The sequence below is a fragment of the Balaenoptera musculus genome, chromosome X, assembly GCF_009873245.2.
Source record: "Balaenoptera musculus isolate JJ_BM4_2016_0621 chromosome X, mBalMus1.pri.v3, whole genome shotgun sequence".
NCBI lineage: Eukaryota > Metazoa > Chordata > Mammalia > Artiodactyla > Balaenopteridae > Balaenoptera > Balaenoptera musculus.
Genome location: NC_045806.1, coordinates 36,877,980 through 36,897,035, shown reverse-complemented (window position 1 = coordinate 36,897,035; position 19,056 = coordinate 36,877,980). Strand labels below are relative to the sequence as shown.

Genomic DNA, 19,056 nt, shown 5'->3' with positions numbered 1-19,056 from the left:
TAGCTTCATGAGTATATTGATAGCCAGGCCCAAAGAGAACATTGAGTCTAACAATGCACAAACAGACACACAGCAATTTATAGATGTATAAATACGTAAAGAAGAAGAGAAACATATCCTTTAGTAATTTTTTTTAATCTGGAAGTTTTCTCCACAAGTGGTTTTCCATCCTCTATTTCCCACAATTAGTGTCTTATGAAGGAAAACATTCCCCCTCCTTCTCAATTTTCCATCCTGAAGACTATTCCAAAAATGTGTGTGGATGCCCCATCCACATCAGCCTTCACATTCACTGCCACGTAGAGTGGCAAACTTCTGGGGCACTGATTACTCATTCTCTCTCTGAATACAGGATGCTCAGTCTCTTTGTAAGTCTCCTTTTGAAAGTTGATGAGATATTAAAGAGGCATATCAATGGAACTTGCTCCACCCTTGCCCCACCCAAGATGTGCAGGCACTACTCCAAATATGAATCTGCTCTGTTCTGAGAAGCGTTCCAGTTTGGGTGTTGTCTGTGGCAAACACAACCACAGAAGGTCATTACTGGAGCAGGACTTCCAGAATAGCTGAGTGAGGAGCTTGGTAAATCCTCTTCCCAAAGAGCAACAATAAAACTGGACAAAATTGTCAAAAACAACAATTTCTGGAATCTGGAAATTGACCAAATGCAAAAAACAGATAAGCACTTATTTAAGAAAAACTATCGAATCTCAGTAAGAACAGGGAGAGTTTACTGTGTTTCTGCCTGAAGCTGTTCCCTACCTCTCAGCTCTGAGGCACAAGGGTTCTACAAGGGCAAGGCAGGCCATAAGCACCAGCAGCTCCATTGCTAAAGGGCTTGACATGATTTGGAGTAAGCATAGAAAAATTCATGCCCAGGGGCATTGTTGAAAACAGTAGCAATCTCGGCAGTAAATAATCAAAGAAGACCAAAAAAGCTAGTTTGAGATTGCCATACTGGTTGGGTATGCCCTCAGAAAGCTAAAAAAATTATCAGTGAGATCTGGGGATCAAGACAGCCACGGTCAGCCTTGATAAGCTCCCAAATATCCCTGGGGGTCTGAAAGGCTATGTGTTTACACTCAGAAGAGACTGGAGAGGTCCTTAGTGAGCTACTCATCCTTGGATGAATGTGAAACTTTGCAAGCACAGAAAGCAAAAGCTGTGAAGGACTTGTACAGTACCTAAACTCTGAATGTCATTTCCCAAACACACAGATCCACTGGCAAGGGTAAAAGCCCTACTGGCTCAAGGTGTTTAAACAAAACATCTGACCAATCTTTGGCTAACCACTAAGTTATGCTAACCAAGGAGCAACCCCAGAAAACCAGGCTTAAACATAAAATCAAAAATTATTTTTTTTAATTGGAGTGGGGGGTTTTTTATCTAAAGAAAACAAAAACACCAATTTGAAAATATATATGCACCTCCATGTTCACTGCAGCATTATTTACAATAGCCAAGATATGGAAACAACCTAAGTGTCCATCAATGAATGAATGGATAAAGAAGATGTGAGATAGATATATATATATAGATATATATATAGATATATATATACATATGTGTGTGTATATATATATATACTATTCAGCCATAAAAAAGAATGAGATCTTGCCATTTGCAATAACATGGATGGACCACGGGGACATTATGCTAAGTGAAATAAGTCATATAGAGAAACACAAATACCATACGATCTCACTTACATGTAGAATCAAAAAAAATGAGCTCATAGATACAAAGGACAGATTGATGATTGCCAGAGGCGGGGAGTTGATGGGTGTGTGAAATGGGTAAAGGCAGTCAAAAGGTTCAAACGTCCAGTTATAAAAATAAATAAGTCATAGGGATGTAATGTACAGCATAGTAACTATAGTTAATAATACTGTACAGCATATTTGAAAGTTGCTAAGGCAGTAAAAGTCCTCATCACAAGAAAAAAAATTTTTGTAACTATTATGGTGATGAATGTTAACTAGACTTATTGTGATGACAATTTCACAATATATACAATATCAAATGTTGTACACTTGAAACTAATATGATTTTATATGCTAGTTATACCTCAATTTTTAAAAAGAATTGTTTTCTTAAAATATTGAGTAGAGACATCAGTGATTGCACACTACTAGGGAGAAAGACACCATAGAATTAGTCCAGGCAAGTCACTAAACAAATAAACACCAAAAAAACAAAAACAGCAACAATAAAACCAGGGGAGAGGAGAATAAGAATCCAGAGATGCTATAATACATTATCGAAAATGTCCAGTTTTCAACAAAAAGTTATCAGGCATGCAAAAAACAAAAACAGGACAGGGTAACCCATACACAAGAAAAAAGGCAGGCAATAGAAGCTGTTTCTGAAAGATCTCAGGTGATGGACTTACCAGACAAAGAATTCAAAGCAGGTATTACAAATATGTTCAAAGAACTAAAGGAAACCATGTTTAAAGAATTAAAAGGGGGGAGGGGCCCTTGTGGGCCTGGCCTGCCCGCTGCCAGAACGCGGAGTCTCTGCCTCAGCTAGGGGCCAGCAGCCTGCGTGGGAGAGACGCTCTGCCGCCAAGGGCTCGGTGGCAGAGCAGCTCTGCGGCTCTCTTCCTCCCTGTCTCCGGGCCTGGCGCAGGATGCCAGTCACCCCGAGCTTTCCCCGCACTGGCGTGCCTCCAAAAGCTCGCTTCTGCCCTGGCTACAGCTCAGCGCCCCGTGCTGGCTGGCACTTTTCTGCTGCTTGGAAGGAAAGAAGATCTTCAAGCTGCAACTACAGGAAGGTGTGGGGAAGACTATTCCTGTTCCAGTGGCAAAACCTGGGACAATCTTGGCATATTTCAGAAAATCCAAGGATAAGAAATTCAGCCAGGCTTTGCAAGGGACTAAAATGAACAGCACCCAAACCAGAGCAATCAAGACAACCCAGAAACCAAGGGCACACATCAAGAAGGTGGCTGTCTAAATGCCAAGAAGAAAGCTCTCACCAGAACCCAATCATGCTGGCACCCCAATCTCAGACTTCCATCCTCCAGAATGTCAAAACTCACCAGTGGAACTACATCATTAAATAACCAAAAATGTCTGTTTTTTTTAAACTTGACTGCATATGTATGTTTGTATAACAGTTGTTAACTACACATTCTAGTGTCCTTGTTTTTTTTTCTTTAGTATTAAGAGGCTACAATAAGAAGCCCACTAGGAATGTTGACAGTGAAGGAAATAATTGGCTCTCTGGGAGATAAATGGTAAAATCAATATTAGATTATAGATCAGCAGACTTATGACAGACCAGATGGCTTCTGGTTGAAGTTTTAACACATTTAAAGAAAAAAAGGTGCCACACAGAAGGGGCATCAGTCAACTGTGGAAATGCAGGAAAAGAAGCCAAGACTTTGGGCAAAAGGTAATGATCATGAAAGGAAGAAGGGACCCTAGTCATTAGACATCAAGTTACTTATGTCCCACAGGCAAGGTTGGCCCTTAAGATTTGGAGCCAGGGGACGGCTCTTAAGTCTTTCTGATCTGAATGGAAAGTCCAACTCTATTGTGAAAACGACCAACAGGTATTCTCACCTGTTGCCATTAAACATTCAATTCATCTAACTCCCATTGTTTTGATTCCATGCTCACCAAGAAATCTAATTTCCACATCTGCCTCTCTGTTATATGGTCCTTGTCACTATAATATTTCACAGTAAATTACTAAAACAGACTTTGGTTAATGTTTATTGCATGACCACATAGTTTGGCCATGGGGAAGCAATGTGCCAACCCTGCTGACTCAAATACTTATAGTTCGTATAAAAGTTATATTTCTCAGTGCATATAAATAAATTGATTCTTTGATATTAAAAAAAAAGAATTAAAAGGAAATATAACAATAGCAACTCATCAAATACAGAATATCAATAAAGAGACAAAAATTATCTTAAAAGGACCATTTTGAAATTCTGGAGTTTAGAACTACAATAACTGAAAGGAAAAATTCACTAGAGGGACACAACAACAGACTTAAGCTGGCAGAAGAAAGAATCAGCAAACTTGAAGGTAAATCAATAGAAATTGTCCAATCCAAAGAACAGAAAAAAAACATAATGAAGAAATATTAGCAGAATCTGAGAGATCTGTGAGACATCATTAAGTATACCAACATAAGCGTACATGGAGTCCAAGAAGAAGAGAGAGAAAAAGGGGTAGAAAAGAACATTTGAAGACATAATGGCCAAAAACGTTATCAAACTTCATCAAAAACATTAATCTAGGGCTTCCCTGGTGGCGCAGTGGTTGGGAGTCTGCCTGCCAATGCAGGGGACACGGGTTCGAGCCCTGGTCCGGGAGGATCCCACATGCCGCAGAGCAGCTGGGCCCGTGAGCCACAATTACTGAGCCTGCGCGTCTGGAGCCTGTGCTCTGCGGCAAGAGAGGCCGCGATAGTGAGAAGCCCGCGCACTGCGATGAAGAGTGGCCCCCACTTGCCACAACTGGAGAAAGCCCTCGCACAGAAACGAAGACCCAGCACAGCCATAAATAAATAAATAAATAAAATTTAAAAGAATAAGGCTTTAAAAAAAAAAAACATTAATCTACACATTCAAGAAGCTCAATGAACTCCAAGTAGAAAAAAACACAAAGAAATCCACACTGAGATACGTCATAGTTGAAGTGTTGAAAGCCAAAGAAAAAGAGAAAATATTGAAAGTAGCAAGAGAAAAACAATCCATCACATACAACGGGGAGGGGACTCAACAGTTTAACACCAGAAATGGTGGAGGCCCAGAAAGCAGGAGGGTGACATATTCAAAGTACTGAAAGAAAAAAAAAATCAACCAAGAATCTCATGTCCAGCAAAAATGAAGGCAAAATAAAGACATTCCCAGATAAAGATGACTTGCCGTATAAAGAATACTAAATACTAAAGGAAATTCTTCAGGCTGAAAAGAAATGGCACTAGACAGTAATTCAAATTCACACAAAGAAATAAAGAGTATGAATAAAGGTAATTATGTAGTTAAATAAAAAAGATAGAATAAAGAGAGTTTTTCTCGTTTCTTCTCTTAACATATTTAAAAAAGAATCGCATAAAGAATAGCTATAATTGGAGGAATATAGCATATAAAGAAGTAATACATATGACAATAGTATCACAAAGGAAGGGGGAGGCAATAGAGCAATACTGGAGCAGTTTCTATATTTTACTGGAATTAAGTTAGCATTATCTGAAATAGATTGTTTTTAAGTTTAGAAGCATATTATAATTCCTCCAGAAGAAGCACTAAGAAAATCACTCCAAAAAATATAATTAAAAACAAAGGAATTTAAAGGGAACACTAGAAAAAAATTATTTAATACAAAAAAAGGTAATAAAGGAGGAATACAGGAACAAAAAGACATGATACATAGAAAATAAATAAAAATCGAGAGATATGATACAAATACATCAATACCTACATTAAAAAATAGATGATTATATGCACTTTGGCATCACATACATGAAAATGGCAATGAGATGAAAAAGATTAGCATGGCCCCTTTGCAAGGATGATATGCAAATTTAAAGTGCTCCATATTTTTTTGAGTGAAAAAAGCCAATCCCAAATTGTTACATAACACATGGTTCCCTTTATATAACATTTTTGAAATGATGAAATTTTAGAAACAGAGGTCAGATTAGTGTTTGCCAAGGGTCAGGGAGGGGCAAGGGTGGTGGTGGCAGGGAAGTGGGAGTGGTTATAAAAGGGCAACAGGAGTGATCCTTGTGGTGTTGAAACTGTTCAGTTCCTTGACTGTGGTGGTGGATACACCAACCTACACAGGTGACAAAACTGTATAGGACTTAATAAAGTTATGGTCCCCCACTCCACCCCCCCACACACACAAATGAGTATAAATAAAACTAGGAAAATCTGAATAAGAGCTATGGATCATATCAATGTCAATACCCAGGTTATAATATTACACTGTAGTTTTGCAAAATGTTACCATTGCAGAAAACTAGCCAAAGTGTACCACGGACCACTCTGTATTATTTCTTAGACCTGCATGTGTCAATGCAATTTTATAGAGAAACAAAAATCTTTTCAACAAAAGGCACTGGGACAACTGGATATCCACATGAAAAAAGATGAATTTAGATGCTTTCCTCACACTATCCACAAAAATTAACTCATAGTGCATCATAGACCTAAAATGAAGAGCTAAAAGTATAAAACTTTCAGAAGAAAATACAGGAGAAAAACTTTATGACCTCGATCTAGGCAAAGACTTCTTAGATACAACATCAAAAATACAATCAATGAAAGAAAAATGATAAATTGCACTGTATAAAAATTTAAAACTTTGCTCTTCAAAAGGCACTTTTAAGAAAATTAATAGACAAGCCACAAACTGAGAGGAAATATTTGTAAATTATATATCTGATAAAGGATTTGTATCCAGAGTATGTATAGAACTCTTACAACACAACAGTAAAAAGACAAACAACCCAGTTAAATTTTTGGCAAAAGATTTGAATAGACATTTCAGCAAAGAAACCTATAAATAATAAATATGTACAAAGATGCTCAACATCATTATTCATTAGTGAAATTCAAATTATAACTACAATGAGCTATCATTTCACACCCACTAGAATGGATATCATCAAAAAAGATAGACAGGGGCTTCCCTGGTGGCGCAATGGTTGAGAATCCGCCTGCCAATGCAGGGGACACGGGTTCGAGCCCTGGTCTGGGAAGATCCCACATGCCGTGGAGCAACTGGGCCCGTGAGCCACAACTACTGAGCCTGTGCGTCTGGAGCCTGTGCTCCGCAGCAAGAGAGGCTGCGATAGTGAGAGGCCTGCGCACCGCGATGGAGAGTGGCCCCCGCCTGCCGCAACTGGAGAAAGCCCTCGCACAGAAACGAAGACCCAACTCAGCCATAAATAAATAAATAAATAAATAAATAAAATAAAATAAAATAAAATAAAAAGATAGACAGTAATAAGTGTTGGCAAGGATATACAGAAACTAGACTCTTCCTTTAGCATATGACTCATCAATTCCACTCCTGGTTATTTATGAAAGAGAAATAAAAACATACATCCATACAATGACTTGTACATACATGTTCATAGCACCATTATTCATAATGGGCAAAAGGTGGAAACAATCAAATATCCATCAACTGGCAATGGAGAAACAAATGTATATCCATACAGTAGAACCCTATCAGGCAATAAAAAGCGATGAAGTTCTTATACATGCTACAATGTGGCTGAATTTCAAAAAACATTATGCTGAGTGAAAGAAGCCAGACCCAAAAGACCATATACACGGTACGATTTCATTCTGATGAAATGTCCAGAAAAGGCAAATCTATAAATACAAAAAGCAGATTAATGGTTGCCTAGGGCTGGAGGTGGAAGGGTTACAAATGGTCATGAGAGATCTTTTGGAGGTGATGGAAGTGTTCCAAAACTGGATTGTGGTGATGTTTAGTCAACTCTATAAATTCAACAATCATTGAATTCTTCATTCAAGAATCACTGAATTGTACACTTAAAAGGAGTGAACTCAGGGTATGTAAATTATGCTTTAATAAATCTGTTTAAAAAAATAAACACAACCATTACCAGGAAAGGCTATCCCTAAATAAATTACAAATAAACATGTTAAGCACCCCCAGAACAGCTTAGTGTGAATGAGTTTACTAGAAGCACAGCCTGAAGAAATTAATTCCTAGCAGCAGAAGGCTGATTTCAACAAAGAGAGACCTTACAGGGAGCAAGAGGGGCACAGCCCTGTGCTTCCCATACCAGGAGGTTTCCCTACCCAATCACTGCATCTATTACTCTTAATCTTATTCCTTTGGGAAAGGGAAATAGAAATCAAAGTACAATTTATGCTTTTCTAAAGATCTTAAGAAGCATTTCCCATTGAGGGAGTCTTGATTTTCAAACAAGTGTTTCAAAATAAGGTATCAGATGTCATTCCACATAGAAGACCAATAGTGAATCCGGGGGCTTAAGAAGGACTCAACCAGTCTGTAGCCATTTACTAGACTGGAAACAGGCTCATATGACTCATTTTAATTACACTCTCCTGCCACACACACTCACAACAAATTAACAACCAACTTTCATAGATAATCATAACAATTGCTACTTATTGTGTGTCAATCATTGTCGTCAGGGCTTCAACCCTCTCAACAAACATAACCCTTTGAGTCAGGATCTACCTTTATCACTACTTTACAGATGAGGAGTCTGAGGCCCGAAGAGGTTATAAAACTTGCCCACTGTCAGGCATCTGATAATTATGAAGCTGAGATTCTTCTCTATAAGCCTTCTAACTGCAGAGGCTACATTCTCAGCCCCTACACTCTAGGGCAGTCTTTCTCAAACTTTCTTTTTAACCACAAGTTGGAGTAAAAAATACATTCTACATCATAATCCAGGACGTACAGGTTTACCTACAAATGAAGCTCCATGAAACAATACTTAACCTTACTATGCACAATGCACACTGATATTTTTATTCTATTTATCTTATTGTACTCTTTAATATCTTGGTCAATACCACTAACTCCATTTCATGACATATTCATGGATCACCACTCACAATTTAAAAAAAAAACACTACTACTTATAAAACGTGTAAATGTCACATTGAGATGAGACTCTAGAGAAACTTTGAAGATCTCTGTAGACCAGTCCGTCAAAGTCAAGTGCCTGACAGCCTGATTATCCACTCACTCTACAGCCCTTCACCCACAAGAGGAAGGAGGAAGAGAGAGCTAAAAGCCAGCCCGAGTGGGTCACCCAGTGAATGGCCCCTAATCAAGTGTGCATTAGCCAGAACCTGGCCATGGGGATGGCAGGAAAAGAGAGAAGCAATCCATTTGCCTGAATAAAGTGCGCCAAAACAGAATTCTTAGCAACAAACCCAGAAACCAAGAGATTCTAAGAAAAATCTCATTTACCTAGGACTAGAGTATCATGGGTAGGCCAGTATCAAATTCACCTTGCCTTAATACCACCTCAAGATACTTTATAAGGGACAGACCTTCAAGATGGCTAAGGAGTAAGATATGGAGATCACCTTCCTCCCCACAAATGCATCAGAAATACATCTACATGTGGAACAACTCCTACAGAACACCTACTGAACGCTGGCAGAAGACCTCAGACCTCCCAAAAGGCAAGAAACTCCCCACGTACCTGGGTAGGGCAAAAGAAAAAAGAAAAAACAGAGACAAAAGAATAGGGATGGGACCTGCACCAGTGGGACGGAACTGTGAAGGAGGAAAGGTTTCCACACACTAGGAAGCCCCTTCGCGGGCAGAGACTGCGGGTGGCGGAGGGGGGAAACTTTGGCGCCACGGAGGAGAGCGCAGCAACAGCGGTGCAGAGGGCAACGGAGAGATTCCCACACAGAGGATCGGTGCCGACCAGCACTCACCAGCCCGAGAGGCTTGTCTGCTCACCCGCCGGGGCAGGTGGGGGCTGGGAGCTGAGGCTCAGGCTTCAGAGGTCAGATCCGAGGGAGAGGACTGGGGTTGGCTGTGTGAACGCAACCTGAAGGGGACTAGTGCGCCACAACTAGCCAGGAGGGAGTCCGGGAAAAAGTCTGGACCTGCCAGAGAGGCAAGAGACCTTTGTTTCGGGGTGTGTGAGGAGAGGGGATTCCTTCCCAGTGTGTCCACAGAAGGCAGAGCACCACCTAAGCGAGCTCCAGAGATGGGCACAAGCTGCGGCTATCAGCTCAGACCCCAGAGACCGGCATGAACTGCTAACACTGTGGGCGCCGCCACCAAGAATCCTGTGTGCAATCGCAGGTCACTCTCCACACCACCCCCAGGAACCTGTGCAGCCCGCCACTGCCAGGGTCCCATGATCCAGGGACAACTTCCCCAGGAGAAAGCACGGTGTGCCTCAGGCTGTTGTGAGGTCACCTCAGCCTCTGCCACCTCAGGCTCGCAATGCATTCCATGACTACCGTACCCCTCCCTCCCCGCTGCCTGAGTGAGCAAGAGAGCCCTAATCAGCTGCTGCTTTAACTCCCTCCTGTCTGGGTGGGGAACAGATTCCTGAGGGTGGCCTACACACAGAGGCAGGGCAAAAACCAAAGGTAAAACCCAAGAGCTGTGCAAACAAAGAAGAAAAAGGGAAATTTCTCTGTGCAGCCTCAGGAGCAGCAGATTAAATCCCCACAATCAACTTGATAAACACTACACCTGAAGAATACCTGAAGCGACAACATATGTTCCCAAAATTAAGGCCGTGGACTTCGGGAGCAACTGTAGACTTGGGGTTTGCTTTCTGCGTCAAATTTGTTTCTGGTTTTATGTTTATCTTAGTTTGGTATTTAGAGCTTACTAGCATGGGTGGATTTGTTTATTGGTTTGGTTGCTCTCTTCCTTTTTTCTTTTTACTATATATATATATTTTTCCTTTTCCTCTTTTTGCAAGTGTGTATGTGTATGCTTCCTTGTGTGATTTTCTCTGTATAGGTTTGCTTTTACCATTTGTCCTAGGGTTCTCTCTGTACATTTTTTGTTTTCTTTTGTTTGTTTTAACCTTTCTTCCTTTTCTCCTGAGCTGTATGGCTGGCAGGTCTTGGTGCTCCAGCCGGATGTCAGGCCTGAGCCTCCAACGTGGGAGGGCTGAGTCCACGACACTGCACCACCAGAAACCTCCCAGCCCCACGTAATATCAATCAGCAAGAGCTCTCCCAGAGATCTTCGTCCCAACGCTAAGACCCAGCTCCACCCAATGCCCAGTTAGGTCCAGTGCTGAAAGTCCCATGCCAAACAACAACCAAGACAGGAACAAAACCCCATCCATTAGCACAGAGGCTGCCTAAAGTCATACTAAGGTCACAGACACTCCAAAACACACCACCAGACGCAGCTCTGCCCACCAGGAGGACAAGATACAGCCCCAGCCACCAGAACACAGGCACCAGTCCCCTCCACCAGGAAGCCTACACAAGCCACTGAACCGACCTCAACCACAGGGTGCAGACACCAAAAATAACGGGAACTATGAACCTGCAGCCTGCAAAAAGAAGACCCAAAACATAGTAAGTTAAACAAAATGAGAAAACACAGAAATATGCAGCAGATGAAGGAGCAAGGTGAAAACACACCAGACCAAACAAATGAAGAGGACACAGGCAGTCTACTTGAAAAAAAATTCAGAGTAATGATAGTAAAGGTGATCCAAAATCTCAGAAAGAGAATGGAGAAAATACAAGAAAAGTTTAACAAGGACTTAGAAGAACTAAAGAGCAAACAAACAATGATGAACAACACAATAAATGAAATTTAAAATTTTCTAGAAGGAATCGAGAGCAGAATAACTGAGGCAGAAGAATGGATAAGTGACCTGGAAGATAAAACAGTGGAAATAACTACTGCAGAGCAGAATAAAGAAAAAAAAATGAAAAGAATTGAGGACAGTCTCAGAGACCCCTGGGACAACATTAAACGCACTACCATTCGAATTATAGGGGTCCCAGAAGAAGAAGAGAAAAAGAAAGGGACTGAGAAAATATTTGAAGAGATTATAGTTGAAAACTTCCCTAATATGGGAAAGGAAATAGTTAATCAAGCCCAGGAAGCACAGAGAGTCCCATACAGGATAAATCCAAGGAGAAACACGCCAAGACACATATTAATAAAACTATCAAAAATTAAATACAAAGAAAAAATATTAAAAGCAGCAAGGGAAAATCAACAAATAACATACAAGGGAATCCCCATAAGGTTAACAGCTGATCTTTCAGCAGAAACTCTCCAAGCCAGAAGGGAGTGGCAGGACATATTTAAAATGATGAAGGGGAAAAACCTACAACCAAGATTACTCTACCCAGCAAGGATCTCATTCAGATTTGACAGAGAAATTAAAACGTTTACAGACAAGCAAAAGCTAAGGGAATTCAGCACCACCAAACCAGCTTTACAACAAATGCTAAAGGAACTTCTCTAGGCAGGAAACACAAGAGAAGTAAAAGACCTACAATAACAAACACAAAACAAATAAGAAAATGGTAATAGGAACATACATATCCATAATTACCTTAAATGTAAATGGATTAAATGCTCCAACCAAAAGACAAAGACTGGCTGAATGGATACAAAAACAACACCTGTATATATGCTGCCTACAAGAAACCCACTTCAGACCTAGGGACACATACAGACTGAAAGTGAGGGGATGGAAAAAGATATTCCATGCAAATGGAAATCAAAAGAAAGCTGGAGTAGCAATTCTCATATCACACAAAATAGACTTTAAAACAAAGACTATTACAAGAGACAAAGAAGGACAAGACATAATGATCAAAGATCAATCCAAGAAGAAGACATAACAATTGTAAATATTTATGCACCCAACATAGGAGCACCTCAATACATAAGGCAAATACTAACAGCCATAAAAGGGAAAATCGACAGTAACACAATCATAGTAGGGGACTTTAACACCCCACTTTCACCAATGGACAGATCATTCAAAATGAAAATAAATAAGGAAACACAAGCTTTAAATGACACATTAAACAAGATGGGCTTAGTTGATATTTGTAGGACATTCCATCCAAAAACAGCAGAATACCCTTTCTTCTCAAGTGCTCATGGATAATCCTCCAGGATAGATCATATCTTGGGTCACAAATCAAGCCTTGGTAAATTTAAGAAAATTGAAATCGTATCAAGCATCTTTTCTGACCACAATGCTATGAGACTAGATATCAATTACAGGAAAAAATCTGTAAGAAATACAAACACATGGAGGCTAAACAATACACTACTTAATAACCAAGAGATCACAGAAGCCATCAAAGAGGAAATCAACAAATACCTAGAAACAAATGACAATGAAAACACAACGACCCAAAACCTATGGGATGCAGCAAAAGCAGTTCTAAGAGGGAGGTTTATAGCAATACAATCCTACCTTAAGAAACAAGAAACATCTCAAATAAACAACCTAACCTTACACCTAAAGCAATTAGAGAAAGAAGAACAAAAAAACCCCAAAGTTAGCAGAAGGGAAGAAATCATAAAGATCAGATCAGAAATAAATAAAAAAGAAATGAAGGAAACAATAGCAAAGATCAATAAAACTAAAAGCTGGTTCTTTGAGAAGATAAACAAAATTGATAAACCATTAGCCAGACTCATCAAGAAAAAAAGGGAGAAGACTCAAATCAATAGAAATAGAAATGAAAAAGGAGAAGTAATAACTGACACTGCAGAAATACAAAGGATCATGAGAGATTACTACAAGCAACTCTATGCCAATAAACTGGACAACCTGGAAGAAATGGACAAATTCTTAGAAATGCACAACCTTCCGAGATTGAACCAGGAAGAAATAGAAAATATGAACAGACCAATCACAAGCACTGAAATTGAAACTGTGATTAAAAATCTTCCAACAAACAAAAGCCCAGGACCAGATGGATTCACAGGCGAATTCTATCAAACATTTAGAGAAGAGCTAACACCTATCCTTCTCAAACTCTTCCAAAATACAGCAGAGGGAGGAAAACTCTCAAACTCATTCTACGAGGCCACCATCACCCTGATACCAAAACCAGACAAAGATGTCACAAAAAAAGAAAACTAAAGGCCAATATCACTGATGAACATAGATGCAAAAATCCTCAACAAAATACTAGCAAACAGAATCCAACAGCACATTAAAAGGATCATACACCATGATCAAGTGGGGCTTATCCCAGGAATGCAAGGATTCTTCAATATATGCAAATCAATCAATGTGATACACCATATTAACAAATTGAAGGAGAAAAACCATATGATCATCTCAAAAGATGCAGAAAAAGCTTTCAACAAAATTCAACACCCAATTATGATAAAAACTCTCCAGAAAGTTGGCACAGAGGGAACCTACCTCAACATAATAAAGGCCATGTATGACAAACTCACAGCCAACATCATTCTCAATGGTGAAAAACTGAAACCATTTCCTCTAAGATCAGGAACAAGACAAGGTTGCCCACTCTCACTGCTATTATTCAACACAGTTTTGAAGTTTCAGCCACAGCAGTCAGAGAAGAAAAAGAAATAAAAGGAATCCAAATCGGAAAAGAAGAAGTAAAACTGTCACTGCTTGCAGATGACATGACACTGTACATAGAGAACCGTAAAGATGCTACCAGAAAACTACTAGAGCTAATCAATGAATTTGGTAAAGTAGCAGGATACAAAATTAATGCACAGAAATCTCTTGCATTCCTATACACTAACAACAAAAAATCTGAAAGAGAAATTAAGGAAATACTCCCATTTACCACTGCAACAAAAAGAATAAAATACCTGGGAATAAACCTTCTTAAGGAGACAAAAGACCAGTATGCAGAAAACTATAAGACACTGATGAAAGAAATTAAAGATGATACAAACAGATGGAGAGATATACCATGTTCTTGGATCGGAAGAATCAACATTGTGAAAATGACTATACTACCCAAAGCAATCTACAGATTCAGTGCAATCCCTATCAAATTACCAGTGGCTTTTTTTTTTTACATAACTAGAACAAAAAATCTTAAAATTTGTATGGAGACACAAAAGACCCCGAAGAGCCAAAGCAGTCTTGAGAGAAAAAAACAGAGCTGGAGGAATCAGACTCCCTGACTTCAGACTATACTACAAAGCTACAGTAATCAAGACAGTATGGTACTGGCACAAAAACAGAAATATAGATCAATGGAACAGGATAGAAAGCCCAGAGATAAACCCATGCACATATGGTCACCTTATCTTTGATAAAGGAGGCAAGAATATACAGTGGAGAAAAGACAGCCTCTTCAATAAGTGGTGCTGGGAAAACTGGAGAGGTACATGTAAAAGAATGAAATTAGAACACTCCCTAACACCATACACAAATATAAACTCAAAATGGAATAAAGACCTAAATGTAAGGCCAGACACTATCAAACTCTTAGAGGAAAACACATAGGCAGAACACTCTATGACATAAATCACAGCAAGATCCTTTTTGACCCACCTCCTAGAGAAATGGAAATAAAAACAAAAATAAACAAATGGGACCTAATGAAACTTAAAAGCTTTTGCACAGCAAAGGAAACCATAAACAAGACCAAAAGACAACCCTCAGAATGGGAGAAAATATTTGCAAATGAAGCAACTGACAAAGGATTAATCTCCAAAATTTAAGCAGCTCATGCAGCTCAATATCAAAAAAACAAACAACCCAATCCAAAAATGGGAAGAAGACCTAAATAGACATTTCTCCAAAGAAGATATACAGATTGCCAACAAACACACGAAAGGATGCTCAACATCATTAATCATTAGAGAAATGCAAATTAAAACTACAATATCATCTCACACCGGTCAGAATGGCCATCATCAAAAAATCTAGAATCAATAAATGCTGGAGAGGGTGTGGAGAAAAGGGTACCCTCTTGCACTGTTGGTGGGAATGTAAATTGATACAGCCACTATGGAGAACAGTACGGAGGTTCCTTAAAAAACTAAAAATAGAACTACCATATGACCCAGCAATCCCACTGCTGGGCATATACCCTGAGAAAACTATAATTCAAAAAGAGACAGGTACCACAATATTCATTGCAGCACTATTTACAATAGCCAGGACATGGAAACAAAGTAAATGTCCATCGACAGATGAATGGATAAAGAAGATGTGGCACATATATACAATGGACTGTTACTCAGCCATAAAAAGGAACGAAACTGAGTTATTTGTAATGAGGTGGATGGACATAGAGTCTGTCATACAGAGTGAAGTAAGTCAGAAAGAGAAAAACAAATACCGTATGCTAACACATATATATGGAATCTAAAAAAAAAAAAAAAGGTCATGGAGAACATAGGGGCAAGACGGGAATAAAAACCAGATCTACTAGAAAATGGACTTGAGGACACGGGGAGGGGGAATGGTAAGCTGGGACGAAGTGAGAGAGTAGCATTGACATATATACAGTACCAAATGTAAAATAGATAGCTAGTGCGAAGCAGCCGCACAGCACAGGGAGATCAGCTCCGTGCTTTGTGTTCACCTAGAGGGGTGGGATAGGGCGGGTGGGAGGGAGGCACAAGAGGGAGGGGATATGAGGATATATGTATACATATAACTGATTCACTTTGTTATACAGCAGAAACTAACACAACACTGTAACACTCCAATAAAGATATTTTAAAAAATACCTAGCATAGTATCTAGCATATAGAAGGCCCTTAGTAAATGTTTAAATTGAAAAAAAAAATTTATAGGGGCCTGTGAGGTTACAGACCTGGCACATTCTAGCACTCACACCTTCTACCCACATCAAGAGCATAAAACTCAGATCCTAAATTTAGAGACACACAAAATCCTTTCTGTTCCATTTATAATTAAAAGTATGTAGATTTTATTTGAACAGCTTCACCAAGTGAAAATTTTTCAAAAATTATTTCCTGCCTACATATTTCTACTTTATTAAAATGAAAACCTAACCTAGGTTTTGGGGTTTTTTTTCTTTTCTGGTCTGTTCCCTGTATCATTCTGGTATTTTATCTTGTGCTTATTTTAGGACAGTTCTTTTCTTTTCTATTAATCTTGGTAATCCTAGCAGACTTCTCCACAATTCATTTCTCTACAAAGTTGCCTCTGTCTGCTTAAATTTTTCTGCCAATGTAAGCACTTGGACTGGTCAAAAAGGTGAAGAGGGGATTAGGGAAGCCCATACCGAAGGTCTTAAACATGTGTGTTCTCAATTCTTTTCTTGATCAGGGAGATTACGTTGGAACAGTTATCTCTGCCTACTTAAGAAGAGAGAGACACAGCACTGTGGAGATTCTGTTATTGAGAGTTTGTTAAGGATTACTGCTTTTCTTCTGTCTTTAACCACTGCATTCCTAAGAGGACTCCTTTGTAAAGCCCCTGCTTCAAAGTAGACTTTTAAGATGCAGATGTCTGCGGGGCACCTCAGATCTAACATTTCTAAATCAGAACTTCTGACTGTCAGCCACCACCCCCACCCCAACTGCTTCTCCCCACCCTCTTCAGATTATCAGAAAAAAGTCACCCCTTCCTCCCAGTCACTTCAGCTGAAAACCTAGAGGCCATGCTTAATCCCTTTCCTTCTATCACTAACCCCCATATACAATCCATTAGCAAGTCCTACTGCTGTGCTTCCAAAATAGATCTCCAATCTATCTACTTTTCCCCATCTCCCTGCTCATAAGGCATTATCTTCTCCCACTGGAACTGCTGCAATAGCTATCGAACTGACGTCTATGTGTCGGGTCTTGCCCCCTCTAATCCATTCTCTACCCAGAAGATAGAAGATCTTACAAAAATTTAAAGCAGGTCATGTCCTTCCCCTGCTTAAAATCCTAAATAGATTTTCATTGCAGTTAGAATGATATCCTTGTTCTACAAGGTTTCGTACAGGTTGGCCCTTGGCCACCTCTCCCGACTAACCTTGTTCACTACACTTGAGCAACACTGGCTTTCTTACTGGTCTTCAAACACAGCAGGCTCATTACCACCGAAGGGCATTTGCACTTACTGTTCCCTCTGATCTTCACATGGTCTCAGCTCAAATGTCAAGTCTTCAGAAAAGCCTTCCATGACTGCCTTAACTAATGCTGCTCACCCACCCACTCACTATTACATTATCCTGTTCCATCTTCTTCGTAACTCTTATCACTACTTGAAATAGTTTTTGCTTATTGTTTACTGTCTGTCTCCTCCATTGGAGTGCAGCTCCATGGGAGCAGGGACCGTGGTCTCGCTCATTCACTGTTGTACTGCACTATCTACGAGAGTGCTTGGCACCTAGAGGACACTTAATAAACACTCAGTGAATGAACTGGCATGCTGCACTATTTCTGACTTCCTTTTGTATATTGACTAATGTACAAATAATATAAGCTATCAATCAAATGTTTCAAGTAAGCCCTTTTCCAATGCCCTCCTTAATAACATCAAGGATATTAAAACTATGAAAATCTAACTCTGAGGAATTAATTCTACCCTAGTCAATTCTGGCTCATTTATGCTTCTTATCATAATTCAGGGATCCAAAAAACACTTACCGAATAATTACCAAAAGTCAGGCACTGTGCTAACCACAGGTATATCACCCAATCAGAATCTTAAGCTTTTACTTTTGTTTACAACTGGTGAAAACTGTATACTCGATACAGCCAAACACTAATTGCAATTATATATTTTTTAAGACTTCATTTATTTACTTTAATATTGGACAATCAATCAGAGGGCAGGTAATAATTTCCTGTTACTTAGAAGGAGCTTTATACCAAATAGGAAGGTTGATTTTTCTTTTCTTTTTTCTATCAAGAAAAACTAAATAAGAATTACATGGAAGAAAGCTGTACTATTCAAATATAAAATTTAACTATGGAATGGAGGGGAACAGAGAGCTGATTTTTCCTCAAAGTTTAAAAAAAAAAGTGGAATTTCTTTGAAATTCACAGCACATAATCTACTGCATGAAAACATAAGCAGCCAGTTCTTAGAGCCAGAACAGCTCCATTAGGGCATCTGTTTCAATTACAAACCAGTTTTGGTTTAGCCATGAACATTGAGGAAGTTATTAAAATTGCACAGAACCATTGAATATAGGAGCTAGAAGGAAACTTGGCACTCAACTTGTTCACTTTTGTCAATTTATACATGAGGTCACTGCAGCCAGGCCATGTCAAGTGGCTTGTCCAATGTTTCACAATCAGTTAAGTGCCCAAGTTAGAACTCACAATCAAGTTTGCTGACCCACTGGCTCTGAGAGACACATTTTGTTATCTGTCCAATTGTCCATCCAACTGCCCTTCTCCATTCCCTACCTGCCTGCTAATAAAATCTGGATTTGTTCAAGAAGCAGGCAGAGATTCTGTGATTTCAGAGAGGAAAGACCCCTTTCTTAGCTTCAGGAAATAAGTCATTATTGGATTAAGTGGCCCTCTAATGCCCTTTGGTCAGCAGCGGTCTATGATGGGCCTGTGAGCTATTTCTGGCTAATGAGATCTAAAGGACAGTTGTCTAGTAATGTGT

General features: G+C 39.4%; 1 pseudogene; it reads left to right on the top strand.

Moving 5' to 3' along the window:
- The first annotated feature begins 5,466 nt into the window (after nucleotides 1–5,466).
- On the top strand, nucleotides 5,467–5,567 carry LOC118889312 (annotated as a pseudogene).
- The last annotated feature ends 13,489 nt before the right edge of the window (nucleotides 5,568–19,056 follow it).